Source organism: Lagenorhynchus albirostris, chromosome 3 (genome assembly GCF_949774975.1).
Source record: "Lagenorhynchus albirostris chromosome 3, mLagAlb1.1, whole genome shotgun sequence".
In the NCBI taxonomy this organism is placed as follows: Eukaryota; Metazoa; Chordata; class Mammalia; order Artiodactyla; family Delphinidae; genus Lagenorhynchus; species Lagenorhynchus albirostris.
In genome coordinates, this window is record NC_083097.1 from 134,235,973 (window position 1) to 134,253,563 (window position 17,591).

Consider the following 17,591-nt stretch of genomic DNA (forward strand, 5'->3'; position numbering starts at 1 on the left):
AGATGGGCCACCGCAGAGGTGCCGGGGTTGAGATGACGTCACTCACCTGTAATTGGGGGGTTCCTCATGGGAGGAATTTGGACACAGACACATGGGGGAGAAGGCGATGTGACGGCAGAGACACAGCTGGGGCTGGGAATGGCATGGGACCTATTGACCCCAGAACCCGCGAGAGGAGCGGGCCCCCAATACCTTGACCTCGGGCTCCAGGCCTGAGAGTAGGCGGCCCCTGTCCCAACCCCACACCCCGTCTGGTGTTCTGTGCCAGGGCCGCAGGAATCCCACACCCGGCCTGCGGGGGGCGGCGCTGTGCTTACTGACACACAGGACCGTCACCGGCCGCCTCCCCTCTGGGCATGACGCCCACTCCTCCTCGGGGAGAGACCCAGGACCCCTGTCCCACACGTCCCTGTCACGGCGACCTCCTCCCCTCACCCAGCAACCCCCGGGGCATCTCAGACCCCAGAAAGGAGCTGCAGCGGTGTGGTGACCATGGTGAGTGGCCGCAGGCCACCGCACCCACCCGGAGACCTGAGTGTGGCCATCTGAGAAGCAATCCACCAGCCCCCGACCCAGGCGCCCCGTTTCACAGGGCAGGTCCTTGTGCCAAGTTCCGGGAGGGGGGTGTCAAGCAGGGGTGACTGAGGCCTGTGAATATGTGGGCCAGAGAGGTCCTCCCCAGGAGCCCAGGCACAGCTAGGCCAAGCCAAATCCATCCCTCCCTGCCTGTACCCCACAGAGTGAGGATAAAGCCCCAGTGACCCCCAAGAAGAGACATGACAACCAGAGGACTAGACCACCCACAGACCGGGGACTGAGTGTCCGCCTCATTCCCTCAGAGTGAACAATGTCTTCACCGGGGCTTCCAGACTGGCCCATGTCCCCACAAACACCCAGCTTCAGTGAACCAGCCAGACAGAAAACCCTCTTCCAGCATCCCCTGTGTTAATAGACCCAGCCTTCGGGGGAGGCGGGGCCGGCCTGAGGGAGGATGCATGTGCTCCAGCGCCGGACACTCACTGCCCGTCCCCCTGCCCACCCCCTGTCCTTCTCCTGCGCCCTGTGGTCTCACCCCCTCCAGAAACCCTCCTCTCCAGGCTCCCAGCACCCACATTTCCCACCTCAACCCCATCACTCTCCACTTCAATTTGCCTGTTTTCCCGCCGGGTGAAGAGAACAAACGTCCCGCACTGGTGTTTTCAGCAGTGTACACGGGGCTTCCTTTCTCTTCCTGGCGGGGGTCTGGCTGGACACCAGGTGGCTTCCAGCGGTGCGGGGCTAGGAGCCGCCCTGCAGGGAGCAGCCCTGATCCCCGCGCCTACACCGCTGCCTGCTGGACACTGGGTGGTTTCCAGCCCTGTGGGGCTTGGGCGCCACCCTGCAGGGATCAACCCTGATACCCCGCCTACAGCGCTGCCTGCTGGTCTCTCCGTCCTCCCGTCAGGCACAGTCTCCACCTTCCCCACTGTCTCAGATGGTCCCTCTCCACACTGTCCGGCGATCAGCCCCTCCTCGCCACCGCCATCACCCCCAGCTCCACACCCCTCGTCCAGCCTCAGGGATGACCCAGGACCCTTCCTGGGCCCCGCCGCCATTCCCAGCCTTGGTCGGTGTCCTCAAGCCACCTGTGCAGACGGGTGAGGATCCCCTCCTGATGCTCCCAAAGGCTTCACCCCAACATCCTCCCCGGGGTAGGCTCCATGACCTGTCAGTATGTTCCACCCTCACCAAGCCCCCAAGTACATGCCAAGGACAGGCATCAAGCCTGCTGCGTGCTCTGCTGTGCATCCTTCTGTATACACAGACATGACCCTCCCCCAGGATGCAGGAAAGGCAGCTCTACCTATTGATGTGGGGAGATGGACTGACCACAGGGCGGATGTTAGCTCTCAGCTCACCAGGCAAGGGCAGCAGTATTCTTGCTCCGTGGACCCTTTCTCACCCAGCCTGACCATGACCCGGCTTTGTTCCCACCCCCGTTGTCCCTCCATTGGCCTCGCTCTTGTGAGCAGAGCAGGACAGCATGGTCAGTGGTCACGGGCTGAGACACACAGACACTGGCTGACCTGTGTGCACCCATGCTGACCACACGGAATGGGCACTGCATCAGGACCCGTGCGGTGTGGGTTCACCTGCCCACAGATAGGCCGGGCCTCTGCTCCTGGCCCCAGAGGTCACCTTGAGTCTGATGGGAATGTCCGTGTTCCATGGACCTCGCTCCAGGTTGCTGTGTGCTGACGGGGTTATGCATGGTGGGGCTTCCTGAGTCGCCCCAGGGGCTGGAGGCCAAGGTCAGGCACAGGTGGTCCCCACATTGACGTGACAGACCCCAATAAACCTTGAACCTCAGGACTCAGGTGGGCTTCCCTGGGCTGCCACAGTCGAGGATGCTGTACCCTGCTCGTCCCCTCTGTCCTCGCTGATTTTAACTTGCATCCTTCACCATAATATACCCTGAGTATCACAGCTTCATGGAATTCTGGGAGCCTCCAAGGAAAAAGAAGCCGGGGAGGGGGTCTCTGGGTCCCCGACTCTGCAGTCAGGGTTAGAAGACGGTGGGGAGGATCTTGGGGCCCTGGAATCTGAAGGGCCCCCCTACCAGGGGAGGGGTAGGAGACCCTGGGTGGTAGTTAAGCTGAGTCCAAGGCCCTCCTGGGTAGGAAGCATCCTAGCCCCCGTGGATCCCAAAGAGGCCGGCTCCCTCCTCCCCTCAGCCCCCAGGCCTGGTCCCCGCTCTTGAGAAATTCCCTAGGGTGGGGTCCTGGTGCTGGAGGTGCCCCGATGCTGTGGCCTCCTGAGCCTCCAGTGAGGATAACGGGAGTGAGGGAAAACTTGTTCACAGAAAGGGAGCTTCTGCCAAAACAAAGCTTTGGCCTCCTGCCCCCGCCCCCAGGTGCACTGGGGCAGGAACGTGAGAGCGAGGCTCCTTCCCCTCCCAAGACACACAGGACACATGGGCACTGGCCACTGGACTCCCACACAATATTAAAATCTCCCACGCAAGACTGTTGGGTGAGAGACACAATTTAAAGACTATTAATGGGGCCGGGGGGGCCAGGGGGTGAAGCTGGGGGTGGAGAGAGTTGGAAAATCACCCAAAATCACCCATCTCTCTGCAGCGACCCCCCCAGGTGGGCCCAGGTGGAGGTGGACCCCTCAAGTCAGAGCCCACATTCTGGGCCTTTGGGGGACAAATAGCCAAGCACCCCTAGTACTTGCCTTCACCTGCTGCAGTTAGGGCCTGCCCTGTCTTCTTCATGGCCAAGTTCTAACACCTCCCAGAAGGCCTCTTTGGAGTTTATGAGATGGGGATGTCCATGGCAGGACTGGAGGGTCTGTGGTGGGCTGGAGGCCATGTGGCAGGCAGGAGGGCTCCCACCGATCTTAACGGTCCACACCTCCTGGTCACAGGCCTGCACAGAGTCCACCAGGCTGTGGATGTGGTAGAAGGTGCCGGGGACCAGTCCAGCCCATGCAGGTGTCTGACCACCAAGCAGTCAGTGTGGGGTATTCACAGGGAGCCCTGGCCATGGTCCCACACTCCTGGGAAGGACACTTCAGCATGGTCCCTGGAATGACCAGGAGGTCGGCCAGCAACGCCCCCAACCCAACCTCACTGTTACCACAAGAAACAAAAGACAGCTCCGTGCAGATAGACAGAACATCACCAGCCTGATGCTGAAGAAGGTCAGCTGGCATCTGGGAACTGGGTGCTATAGTGGGTTGAATGGGGGGTCCCCCCAAAATTTACGTCCACATCATGCCCCCCAGAATCTGAGAATGGAACCTTTTTTGGCAGTAGGGTCTTTGCAGGCATAATTAGTTACGGATCTGGAGATGAGGTCATCCGGGATCAGGCTGGCCATAAATCAGTGACAGTGTCCTTCTAAGAGACCAGAGGAGAGACACAGACACACAGGAGACACCATGTGAAGATGGAGGCAGAGACGGGAGAGATGTGGTCACAAGCCCAGGGACACCTGGAGCCCCCAGAAGCTGGAAGAGGCAGGCAGCACCCTGCCCTGGAGCCTCCAGAGGGAGCGCAGCCCTGGGACACCTTGACCTCAGACATCTTGTCTCCGGGACTGAGAGAGGACAGGTTTCTATTGTTCTGAGCCTCCGTTTGTGGTCATTTGCCACAGCTGTCCCAGGAAGTTAATTCAGCTGGTGAGCAGCTCCCTGCCCTTATCTAAACCCTCCCGCCTCCCGTTATGGGCAGCCCCCTGCACCTGTGCTGTTTGCACAAACTATGTGGTTCATGCTGAACCCCGGCTCCCCTTCCGGGCACTGGCATTTTGGATGGTGAGGGCAGAGAACATCAAATGACCAGCCCCCAGCCAGGTGCCAAGTCTCTAGTGAGCTTCCCTGGGGGGACGGGGGTGGGGGTAACTGTCATGGTTCTGCCCTTCGTTGCTAGGGGAAGAGACACCCTAGAGACCCTCGAGGGAAGGAGGGGGCATGAAGGGTCATGAGCTGACTGGGACAGGGACCCTCCCTCCCGTGCATCCCTACTGCGTGCTGTGACCCATCTCAGCTGTGAGCACACAAGCCACAAGTATGTGCTGGGTTCTGTGAGCCTCCCAGCCAGTACCTGAAGGTGAGGGTGGCCCTGAAGACCCCACCCCTTTCCTATACATCTAGTAGGTGGAAGACCCCCTTCTCCTTGCCATTCCAGAAGCGGTTCTGGAGCTGTTCGGGAGGGGTTCTGGGGTTTTGTGGGCTGAGCCCCTGTTGCTATGCCCCCACTTCCCCACAGGAACATCCAGAGCAAGCAGATTGCCCTGTTGCCTGAATGCCCCCCCACCAGTTTTCTCAGGAAAGAATCAGCAGTTTCTGTAGCAGCGTCTGCAGGCAGCTCTGCATGTGGACCCACATCCACATCTTCTGTGTAAACACCGACAACCTTCCCTGACACGTGCCTCCTACTGACCACTTCCGCATGCCGACCACAGGCCCCAGTGCGGGCGTCAGACTGACCGCCCGTCTCAGCCTCCCCCTCTTGTTGTCAGAGCTGCTCCAGGCCCTTGGTCAAAACCCGTGGACCCACCTTGAACAGGGCTGTCCTCCACCCCACCCTCAGCAGGAGTTCACCTATATATTTAAGTTAAAGGGTCCAGAGATAAGAAAGGAAGCTACAAACACAAAAACAGACGGAACCAGCTGGGACCAAGATGGCAACGAATCTGACCTGCAACAGACCCTGCGTCTCATCACAGGTTGAATTTACTATATCAGCATATTAAGTGACATACCTACCGGTGGCCATGACTGGACATGAAGGACGAAAAACGGGTGAAAAGAGGTGGTACCCCACTCCCTTGGAAAAAGCCCTGCCCCTTCCCCGGAAGGCCTCTTCATCCCCATCATTAGCCTCACTCGTCCTCCCTCTTTCAAATTAAGCCACTCTCTCGAGGAGGGCAAGAAGTTGATCTGTGAACTTAGTTCCCGCTTCTCCATTCTTTGGCCACTGAATGGAGCCTGTGCTGTGGTGGTCTCAGCTTTGGTTTTGTTATTTGCCTACTTGAACCCAAACGGAAAAAAGAAACCTTCCCCTCTGAGGCAGAGAGCCTCGCCAGGCTAGGGCCTGAGCAGGGTCCATATGACTTAACTTGGTAACAGTCTGTAAGGGGACGGTGGTCTCTGCCCATGGGGTGGGGGGAGGGAACACGTACAACCGCAGCACCGGCTCCATGGATGGCACGGCCCCTCATGGGCCTGGACTGTGTGCTCTCATCCCCCCACGCCTGACACCCCCTGACAGTCATGATGCGGTGACACTGGCTGCTCAGTGTCTAGTCATGGGGGACAAGAGGCAGCACCTGGTGCCAGATCACACGTGCCTTTTCACGGGCAGGGGACATAGGAGATATTAGGACTTTGTGTCTAGAAAACAAACCAAGCGGCTGGAAGGTGATCTGAGCTGTGGACTTGAAACCCACATGCCAGGTGAGAGCTTCCACTGGACACTGGCTCGGAAGCTTCTGTACAGGTGATGACCACACCAGTGCTTCCCGCCCAGCCCCTCCAGGCCTCCCTGGTGGGCACAGCTGGACCTGCGCCCCTCAGGCTCCCCGACCCAGAGCCTGAAGGTCTGATGCTGCCAGGCCCTGGGGACGAGAGTGGTCCCTCCACCAACGCTGCTCAGCTGCTCCTCCCCAGTGAACAGGACAGGGAAGCCCAGGGGAGTCTAAGGCCTGGCACAGGCAAAGCTTGTTGCAGCCCCTCCTCAGGAACCCTGGCCCCGCCCTGCTTACTCAGGCCCACCATCTGCCCCTCCCAGTGCCCGCGTCCCACAGACCCACATTCCTGGTGTGGACGTCCACGTACACAAGCTCCTCCGTGTCCTCTTCCCACATGGGACACCCCCATCCCTGCTTCTCCCTAATGACGGACTGCACCTCACCTGTTCTGGGCAGGAAGAGGGCCGAGGAGGACGGCAGCCTGTCTCGTCTGCTTCCTGGGGGCCCAGAAACAGGGCTTGGGGACTGCTGGGCCTTGAGGTCTGGATGCTTCCAGGTGGGGCGAACTTGCCACGGCCCACTGGAGCCTGCTCCTTCTGAGATTCCACAAACGGGGGACCCACCAAACCGAGCCCATCCCCAGGCTCTGCTGCAAGTCTGCTTGGATTTGCTCTCCCGATCCTGAAGACAGAACTGAAGGAAACAGGGCCTGCGATTCCCATACTGACGGTGTTCCGTGAAATTTCCACTAGACCACTTTCTACCCTGTTCTGAGGAAATTACTAGCCAATCCATGCTACCATCACTCCACAAACAGACCAGGAAGCTGAGGCTCTGAGAAGCCAAGTAATCCAGCCAGAAGCACAGATGTGCGGCCACGGAGTGGGGTCTGCACCCACCGCCCGCCCAGGGGGACTGCCCGCTCCCAGCAGGTTCCACACCTCTTCCCTTCACCCCCCTCCCGGGGCCAGCTCACAGATCCTCCTATTGGGCGGATTCACTTACCTTCTTCTAAGAGGATCCGTCTCACTATCCTGTTTTGGGATCATCCGGAAGCTTGTCACTCTGAAGCAGGTTCAGCCTCACGTCACCAGGGCAGCTTTCCTGGATCACACTCACCACCTGCTCGTCCACTCCCAGCTCAGACCCACAAAGGCCCCCTCGGCTTGAGCCCCATGGCTCTGCCTGGGCTTCCACCCCCTCCTGCCTGGTCCATCCCTCTCGTGTCCCCTGCAGGGTCACCAGGAGCTCCCACCTGTCCCAGGAAGGCTGTCTGCTCTGTCTGGGGGAGGCCTCCGTGGTGTCAGGTAGAAGAAACAAGAGGGACCCGTGGGGCCTACCTCAAGCAGCACAGTGGCCAGTACCCACCTACTTACCTCATCGCTCTGGATGGACAGGGGTTCATGCAGCCCACGGCATCTCCTGTTTCTCATCTCATCCCAGCGCTGCCAACAGAGAAGTTGCTAAGCAACTCTGTGCAGGCTGCACAGAGAGGACGCCCATACACACGTCCCCTTCCCAGCCCACGGGGTTCTCGTGGTCAGGTCCCTCCCAGGATACAGAGCTCCCCTGGCCAGGCACCCAGCAGGGCTGGGCACACAGGAACCGTGCACATAGCCCTCGTTACAGAGCACCCCCAGCTCACCTGTTGGTCAGAGCTGACCCTGAGCACCTCAGAGCAGGACCTGAACTAACAAACAGCAGCTCCTGGACAGGTCTGTGACCCTGGGCTTCACTCTGTGCGGCCTCCCTCTGCCTGATCTTCAAGACACTTCCACTGTAGCCGGGGCACCAGACCTCTGTCTCCGCCTACCACCCTTCCTCTCCCTGATTCCTGGGTTCCTCTCATTAGGAGAGGGTCTTCTTGAAGTTGTCTCCCACTCATGGGCCAGATAAAATAATTAGAAAACAAGCCAGAGCTGCAGCCCCTTGTCTATCCTGACCTTCAGGACGCCACACCTGTTCCTTGGACCTGGTTGGTGCAGCAGGCCCCATTTTCTGCAGCTGTGAGCCTCTGATGGGCAAGGATTGGCTGACCTGTGCGGCCTGACTCAGCCAGCCAGTCCTCCCCAGGTGTGCCTGGGTTGAGGTCAACATAAACACGCTCCAGGCAGCAAGATCCCCTGCAGCTGTGCCTGACGCCATATTCTCTGCCCCGTCAGCAGTCTCAGGGCTGGGCTGGTGGGAGAGAGTAGGGCTCATGGCTCTGTGGGTGGGCCGGTGTGAGTGGGGCTCTGCTGGATGTTCTGCAGGAGTTGCCAGGCTGCCACCTGCTAAGGAAGACGATGTGTCACCCATACCTGCCGTTGGAATTTCTCCCTGGGCAGAGGTGAGGAAGGAAAAAAGCACTGGGGGCCAGGACAGGAGGGGTATCTCAGGCAGGGAAATGGAAATCTTCCAAAAGAGCACCCAGGGCCAGGACCATCCTGCCTGGCCTTCAGGCACCAAGTCGGCCTGCGTGCTATTGCTGGTGTGGCCCTAAGCCCCTTCCTCTAGGATTTAAAGTCTTTGTACATATTCAAGTGATTTACCTGGGAAGGGTGGAAAAAGTTCAGCAGCAACTGGCCCGGGACTCAGCTCACGTTTACTCACAGATGCCTCCGCACGGTCCCCCAGCTTGGCAATGAGGACGCTCCTTGCAGGGAGGTTGCTGGCTGCGTGGGAGACGATTCCCCACCTCTGACCAACTTCAGAATTGTTTACCTCTGGAGCAAGTGTCCCAATAGCGTTTTCAACTGCATAACTGGTGGGTTCTGGTTTATTTTTTCTTTTCTTTTTTCTTTCTTTCTTTTTTTTTTTTTGGTTCAAGGTAGGTGTTATTCCTCGTTTTTGTATTTATAGATATAAGCATGGAAATAATTCATTCATAGAAATAAGTCTATGGGAAGGGAAGAACTTGTCTTAACTGTTTTATTTTTTTAACCTGATTTATTTTTTAATTTAACTTTATATTTTTATACAGCAGGTTCTTCTTAGTTATCTATTTATACACTAATATGTATACTATGTCAATCCCAGTCTCCCAATTCATCCCACCCCCCCACCCCCACCACTTTCACCCCTTGGTGTCCATACGTTTGTTCTCTACATCTGTGTCTCTATTTCTGCCTTGCAAGCCGGTTCACCTGTACTATTTTTCTAGGTTCCACATATATACATTAATGTACGGTATTTGTTTTTCCCTTTCTGACTTACTTCACTCTGTATGGCAGTCTCTGGATCCATCCATATCTGTAAAAGTGACCCAATTTCATTTCTTTTTATGGCTGAGTAATATTCCATTGTATATATGTACCACATCTTCTTTATCCATTCGTCTGTCTATGGCATTTAGATTGCTTCCATGACCTGGCCATTGTAAATAGTGCTGCAATGAACATTGGGGTGCATGTGTCTTTTTGAAATATGGTTTTATCTGGGTATATGCCCAGTAGTGGGATTGCTGGGTTGTATGGTAATTCTATTTTTAGTTTTTAAGTAACCTCCATACTGTTCTCCATAGTGGCTGTACCAATTTACATTCCCACCAACATTCCAAGAGGGTTCCCTTTTCTCCACACCCTCTCCAGCATTTGTTGTTTGTAGATTTTCTGATGATGCCCATTCCAACCAGTGTGAGGTGATACCTCATTGTAGTTTTGATTTGCATTTCTCTAATAATTAGTGATGTTGAGCAGCTTTTCATGTGCTTCTTGGGCATCTGTATGTCTTCTTTGGAGAAATGTCTGTTTACGTCTTCTGCCCATTTTTGGATTGGGTTGTTTGTTTTTTTAATATTGAGCTGCATGAGCTGTTTATATATATATTGGAGATTAATCCTTTGTCCGTTGATTCATTTGCAAATATTTTCTCCCATACTACGTGTTGTCTTTTCGTCTTGTTTGCAGTTTCCTTTGCTTTGCAAAAGCTTTTAAGTTTCATTAGGTCCCATTTGTTTATTTTTGTTTTTTATTCTATTACTCTAAGAGGTGGATCAAAAAAGACCTTGCTGTGATTTATGTCAAAGAGTATTCTTCCTATGTTTTTCTCTAAGAGTTTTATAGTGTCCGGTGTTACATTTAGGTCTCTAATCCATTTTGAGTTTATTTTTGTGTACGGTGTTAGGGAGTGTTCTAATTTCATTCTTTTACATGTAGGTGTCCAGTTTTTCCAGCACCACTTATTGCAGAGACTGTCTTTTCTCCATTGTATATCCTTGGTCCTTTGTCATAGATTAGTGGACCATCGCTGTGTAGGTTTATCTCTGGGCATTTTTTTTTTTTACATCTTTATTGGAGTATAATTGCTTTACAATGGTTAATTAGTTTCTGCTTTATACCAAAGTGAATCAGCTATATGTATACATATATCCCCATATTCCCTCCCTCTTGCGTCTCCCTCCCACCCATCCTATCCCACCCCTCTAGGTGCTCACAAAGCACCGAGCTGATCTCCCTTTGCTATGTGGCTGCTTCCCAGTAGCTACTGCTTTTACAATTGGTAGTGTATATATGTCCATGCCACTCTCTCACTTTGTCCCATCTTAACTTTCCCCCTCCCTGTGTCCTCAGGTCCTTCCTCTACATCTGTGTCTTTAATCCTGTCCTGACCCTAGGTTCTTCATAAACTTTTTTTTTGATTCCATATATATGTGTTAGCACACGGTATTTGTTTTTCTCTTTCTAACTTACTTCACTCTGTAGAACAGACTCTAGGTCCATCCACCTCACTACAAATAACTCAATTTCGTTTCTTTTTATGGCTGAGTAATATTCCATTGTATATGTGTGTCACATCTTCTTTATCCACTCATCTGTTGATGGACACTTAGGTCACTTCCATGTCCTGACTATTGTAAATAGAGTTGCAATGAACATTGTGGTACATCACTCTTTTTTTTTTTTTTTTTTTTGCAGCACGTGGGCCTCTCACTGTTGTGGCCTCTCCCATTGCAGAGACAGGCTCCGGATGCGCAGGCTCAGCAGCCATGGCTCACAGGCCCAGCCGCTCCGTGGCATGTGGCGTCTTCCCAGGCTGGGGCATGAACCCGTGTCCCCAGCATCGGCAGGCAGACTCTCAACCACTGCGCCACCAGGGAAGCCCTTCACTCTTTTTGAATTATGGTTTTCTCAGGGTATATGCCTAGTAGTGGGATTGCTGGATCGTATGGTAGTTCTCTTTTTGGTTTTTTAAGGAACCTCCATACTGTTCTCCATAGTGGTTATGTCAATTTACATTCCCACCAACTGTTCAAGAGAGTTCCCTTTTCTCCAATTAATGCCTCTCCAGCAATTATTCTTTGTAGAGCTTTTTGATGATGGCCATTCTGACTGATGTGAGGTGATACCTCATTGTAGTTTTGATTTACATTTCTCTGATGATTAGTTATGTTCAGCATCCTTTCATTTGTTTGTTGGCAATCTATGTCTTCTTTGCAGAAATGTGTATGTAGGTCTTCTGCCCATTTTTGGATTGGGTTGTTTGTTGTTTTGATATTGAGCTACATGAGCTGCTTGTAAATTTTGGAGATTAATCCTTTGTCAGTTGCTTCATTTGAAAATATTTTCTCCCATTTTGAGGGTTGTCTTTTCATCTTGTGTATGTTTCCCTTTGCTGTGCAAAAGCTTTTAAGTTTCATTAGGTCCCATTTGTTTATTTTTGTTTTTATTTCCATTTATCTAGGAGGTGGGTCAAAAAGGATTTTGCCTTGATTGATGTAACAGAGTGTTCTGCCTGTTTTCCTCTTAGAGTTTTATAGTGTCTGGTCTTATATTTAGGTCTCTAATCCATTTTGTGTTTATTTTTGTGTATGATGTTAGGGAGTGTTCTAATTTCATTATTTTACCTGTAGGTGTCCAGTTTTCCCAGCACCACTTACTGAAGAGACTGTCTTTTCTCCGTCGTATATCCTTGCAACCTTTGTCATAGATTAGTTGACCATAGGTAGGTGGGCTTATTTCTGGGCTTTCTATCCTCTTCCACTGATCTATATTTCTGTTTTTGTGCCAGTTCCAGATTGTCTTGATTACTGCAGCTTTGTAGTATAGTCTGAAGTCTGGGAGTCTGATTCCTCCAGCCCCATTTTTTTCCCTCAAGACTGCTTTGGCTATTCAGTGTCTTTTGTGTCTCCGTACACATTTTAGGATTTTTTGTTCTAGTTCTGTAAAAAATGCCACTGGTAATTTGATAGGGATTGCATTGAATCTGTAGATTGCTTTGGGTAGTGTAGTCATTTTCACAATATTGATTCTTCTAATCCAAGAACATGGTATATCTCTCCATCTGTTTATATCATCTTTGATTTCTTCCATAAGTGTCTTATAGTTTTCTGAGTACAGGTCTTTTACCTCCTTAGGTAGGTTTATTCCTAGGTATTTTATTCTTTTTGTTGCAATGGTAAATGTTTCCTTAATTTCTCTTTCTGATCTTTCATTGTTAGTGTATAGGAATGCAAGAGATTTCTGTGCATTAATTTTGTATCCTGCAACCTTACCAAATTCATTGACTAGCTCTAGTAGTTTTCTGCTGGCATCTTTAGGATTCTCTATCTATGGTATCATGTCATCTGCAAACAGTGACAGTTTTACTTCCTCTTTTCAAATTTGTATTCTTTTTATTTCTTTTTCTTCTCTGGTTGCTGTGGCTAGGACTTCCAAAACTATGTTGAATAATAGTGGTGAGAGTGGACATCCTTGTCTTATTTCTGATCTTAGATGAGATGCTTTCAGTTTTTCACCATTGAGAATGATGTTTGCTGTGGGTTTGCCCTATATGGCCTTTATTATATTGAGGTAGGTTCCCTCTATGTCCACTTTCTGGAGAGTTTTTATCATAAATGGGTGTTGAATTTTGTCAAAAGCTTTTCCTGCATCTATTTAGATGATCATATGTTTTCTATTCTACGATTTGTTAATATGGTGTATCACATTGATTGATTTGTGTGTATTGAAGAATCCTTGCATGCCTGGGATAAACCCTTTTTGATCATGGTGTATGATCCTTTTAATGTGTTGTTGGATTCTGTTTGCTAGTATTTTGTTGAGGATTTTTACATCTATATTCGCCAGTGATATTGGTCTGTTATTTTCTTTTTTTGTAGTATCTTTTTCTGGTTTTGGTATCGGAGTGATGGAGGCCTCATAGAAGAAGTTTGGGGGTGTTCCTTCCCCTGCAATTTTTTGGAAGAGTTTGAGAAGGATGGGTGTTAGCTCTTCTCTAAATGTTTGATAGAATTCACCTGTGAAGCCATCTGGTCCTGGACTTTTGTTTGTTGTAAGATTTTAAATCACTGTTTCATTTTCATTACTTGTGATTGGTATGTTCATATTTTCTATTTCTTCCTGGTTCAGTCTTGGAAGGTTATACCTTTCTAAGAATTTGTCGATTTCTTCCAGGTTGTCCATTTTAATGGCATAGAGACTACTACAATGGCTTGTAGTAGTCTCTTAGGATGCTTTGTATTTCTGTGGTGTCCATTGTAACTTCTCCTTTTTCATTTCTAATTTTATTGGTTTGAGTCCTCTCCCTCTTTTTCTTGATAAGTCTGGCTAAAAGTTTATCATTTTTTGTTATCTTCTCAGAGAAGCAGCTTTTAGTTTTATTGATCTTTGCTATTGTTTTCTTTATTTCTATTTCATTTATTTCTGCTCTATCTTTATGATTTCCTTCCTTCTACTAACTTTGGGTTTTGTTTGTTCTTCTTTTGCTAGTTCCTTTAGGTGTAAGTTTAGAATGTTTATTTGAGATTTTTTCTTGTTTCTTCAGATAAGCTTGTATTGTTATAAACTTCCTTCTTGGCACTCCTTTTGCTGCATCCCATACGTTTTGGATCACCGTGTTTTTGCTGTCATTTTTCTCTAGGTATTTTTTGATTTCCTCTTCGATTTCTTCAGTGATCTCTTGGTTATTTAGTAACATATTGTTTAGCCTCCACGTGTTTGTGTTTTTTACGTATTTTTCCCTTGTAATTGATTATTATTCTCATAACATTGTGGTCGAAAAGTTGCTTGATATGATTTCAATTTTCTTAAATTTACTGAGGATTGATTTGTGACCCAAGATGTGATCTATCCTGGAGAATGTTCCATGTGCACTTGAGAAGAAAGTGTAATCTGTTGTTTTTGGATGGAATGTCCTATAAATATCAATGAAATCTATCTGGTCTGTTGTGTCATTTAAAGCTTGTGTTTCCTTATTAATTTTCTGTCTGGATGATCTCCATTGGTGTAAGTGAGGTGTTGAAGTCCCCCACTATTACTGTGTTCCTGGCGATTTCCTCTTTTATAGCTGTTAGCAGTTGCCTTATGTATTGATGTGCTCCTATGTTGGGTGCACATATATTTATAATTGTTATATCTTCTTCTTGGATTTATCCCTTGATCATTATGTAGTGTCCTTCCTTGTCTCTTTTAACATTTTTTTATTTTAAAGTCTATTTTATCTTATATGAGTATTGCTACTCCAGCTTTCTTTTGATTTCCATTTGCATGGAATATCTTTTTCCATCCCCTCACTTTCAGTCTGTATGTTTTCCTCTGTCTGATTTGGGTCTCTTGTAGACAGCATATATATGGTTCTTCTTTTTGTATCCATACAGCAAGCTTGTGTCTTTTGGTTGGAGCATTTAATCCATTCATGTTTAAGGTAATTATTGATATGTATGTTCCTATTACCATTTTCTTAATTGTTATGCATTTGTTTTTGTAGTTCCTTTTCTTCTCTTGTTTTTCCCACTTAGAGAAGTTCCTTTAGCATTTGTTGTAGAGCTGGTTTGGTGGTGCTGAAATCTCTTAGCTTTTGCTTGTCTGTAAAGTTTTTGATTTCTCTGTTGAATCTGAATGAGATCCTTGCCCGATAGAGTGCTCTTAGTTGCAGGTTTTTCTCTTTCATCACTTTAAGTATAATTGTGCCACTCCCTTCTGGCTTGTAGAGTCTCTGCTGAGAAATCAGCTGTTCGCTTGTATGTTATTTGTCAGTTTTCCCTTGTTGCTTTCAGTAATTTTTCTTAGTCCTTAATTATTGTCAATTTGATTACTATGTGTCTCGGCATGTTTCTCCCTGGGTTTATCCTGACTGGGACTCTCTGTTCTTCCTGGACTTGGGTGGCTATTTCCTTTCCCATGTTAGTGAAGTTTTTGACTATAATCTCTTCAAATATTTTCTTGGGTCCTTTCTCTTTCACTTCTCCTTCTGGGACCCCTATAATGCAAATGTTGTTGCATTTAATATTGTCCCAGAGGTCTCTTAGGCTATCCTATCTTCATTTCTTTTCATTCTTTTTTCTGTTCTGTGGCAGTGAATTCCACCATTCTGTCTTCCAGGTCACTTATCCGTTCTTCTGCCTCAGTTATTCTACTATTGATTCCTTCTAGTGTATTTTTCATTTCAGTTATTGTACTGTTCATCTTTGTTTGTTTGTTCTTTAAATCTTCTAGGTGTTTGTTCTTTAATTATTCTAGGTCTTTGTTAAACATTTCTTGCATCTTCTCCATCTTTGCTCTCATTCTTTTTCCAAGGTCCTGGATCATCTTCACTATCATTATTCTGAATTCTCTTTCTGGAAGGTTGCCTATCTCCACCTCATTTAGTTATTTTTCTGGGGTTATCTTGTTCCTTCATCTGGTACAAAATCCTCTGCCTCTTCATGTTGTCTATCTTTCTGTGAATGTGGTTTCCCTTCCACAGGCTCCATAATTGTAGTTCTTCTTGCTTCTGCTGTCTGCCCTCTGGTGGATGAAGCTATGTAAGAGGCTTGTGCAAGCTTCCTGATGGGAGTGACTGGTGGTGGGTAGAGCTGGGTGTTGCACCAGTGGGCAGAGCTCATTAAAACTTTAATCTGCTTGCCTGATGATGTGTGGGGCTAGTTTCCCTCCCTGTTGGTTATTTGGCCTGGGGCAACCCAGCACTGGAGCCTACCTGGCTCTTTGGTGGGGCTAATGGCAGATTCTGGGAAGGCTCACTCCAAGCAGTATTTCCCAGAACTGCTGCCAGTGTCCTTGTCCCCATGGTGAGCCACAGCCATCCCCCACCTCTGTAGAAGACCCTCTAACCTAGCAGGTTGGTCTGGTTCAGTCTCCTATGGGGTCACTGTTCTTTCTCCTGGGTCCCAATGTGCACACTGCTTTGTGTGTGCCCTCCAAGAGTGGAGTCTATTTTTGCTCCAGTCCTGTCAAAGTCCTGCAATCAAATCCTGCTAGTCTTCCAAGTCTGATTCTCTAGGAATTCCTCCTCCTGTTGCTGGCCCCCCAGGTTAGGAAGCCTGACATGGGTCTCAGAACCTTCACTCCATTTGTTGGACTTCTGTGGTATGAGTGTTCTCCAGTTTGTGAGTCAACCACCCAGCAGTTATGGGATTTGATTTGATTGTGATTGCGCCCCTCCTACTGTCTCATTGCGGCTTCTCCTTTGTTTTTGTAGGTGGAGTATCTTTTTTGGTGAGTTCCAGTGTCTTCTTGTCAATGATTGTTCAGCATTTAGTTGTGATTCCAGTGTTCTTGCAAGAGGGAGTGAGAGCACATCCTTCTACTCCACCATTTTGAACCAGTCTCTACTGGTGGGTTCTTAATTAACAATGTGAATGGTAATGTTAAAAGTCCTGAATCAGGATTGAAATACTTACCCCCCACATGTACAGGTGTAAGAACCTGGGGAGGCCGTGTGCACACAGCACCCTTAGGGCTTCCGACTTGACCCCTCCACATTCTGGTGTCCAACCACTGCTTTAGGATTTCTGGGGGCCCAATGCTGACTCTAAGTGTTCCGTAATCCAGCCTCTGTCTGCCTTTAGTGAGACCCACATTTCCAGGATCCTACAGAGCAGGGTCTGTGTGATTGTTCTGTGTCTTCTCTAACAAATGACCACAAGCTGGGTGGTTTAAAACAACAGGAATTCATCCTCCCCCAGTCCAGGAGTTCAGACATCTGAGATCAAGGCGTTGTAGGACTGATGTCCCTCCAGAGGCTCCAGGATACGGTTCTCCCTGCCTTTTCCAGCTACTGGGGGCTCCAGGCATCCCCAGGCTTGTGGTGGTATCCCTCCCATCTCTGCCTTTGTCTTCACGTGGCATCTCCTGTATCTAGGTCTCTCCTCTTTTGTCTCTTACAAGGATGCTGTCATTGGATTGGGGGCCACTCTAACTCAAGATGACCTCCCTCGAGATCCTTAACTACATGTGCGAAGACCCTTTACCCAGATATGGTCTTGTTCACGTGTTCTGGGGGGACACATCTTTTAGGGCCACCATTCAATCCATTATCTGTGTATAAAATAACCCTCATTTTAGGAGATTACCAAGGTCTCATATAGGTTGGTACAGACAACAGTCATGTGGGTGGGGGGGTCTGGTGATGATGAGGACCCTAGAGTCACCTGGAAAGGATCAAAGCCTGGCTTCATCAGAAAGTGAGCTCTTCCACCATGGGGCCTGTGGAAACAGCCACTCCACTCTGTCCGTGGAAAGGGACCCAGTGCCAAGTCCTGAAGTGGTTACCTTGCAAAGCTGGCTCTTCTGGGATTTCACAATCAATAGCATCATGTAACCAATAACTATGGGCTTGGAGGAATTGCTTTCTGGTACGTGATGAGAGCACTGTCAGTTTAGGCACAGCAAGCCTAGATTAGGAATGTTTCAAGGAGAAGAGTTTGAGAGATTG

The 17,591-nt window shown here is 49.3% G+C and overlaps 1 pseudogene; it reads left to right on the forward strand.

Annotated features, from left to right (window-relative positions):
• Positions 1–17,591, forward strand: part of LOC132518420 (AP-2 complex subunit beta-like) — a 77,228-nt pseudogene that overhangs the window by 2,515 nt on the left and 57,122 nt on the right.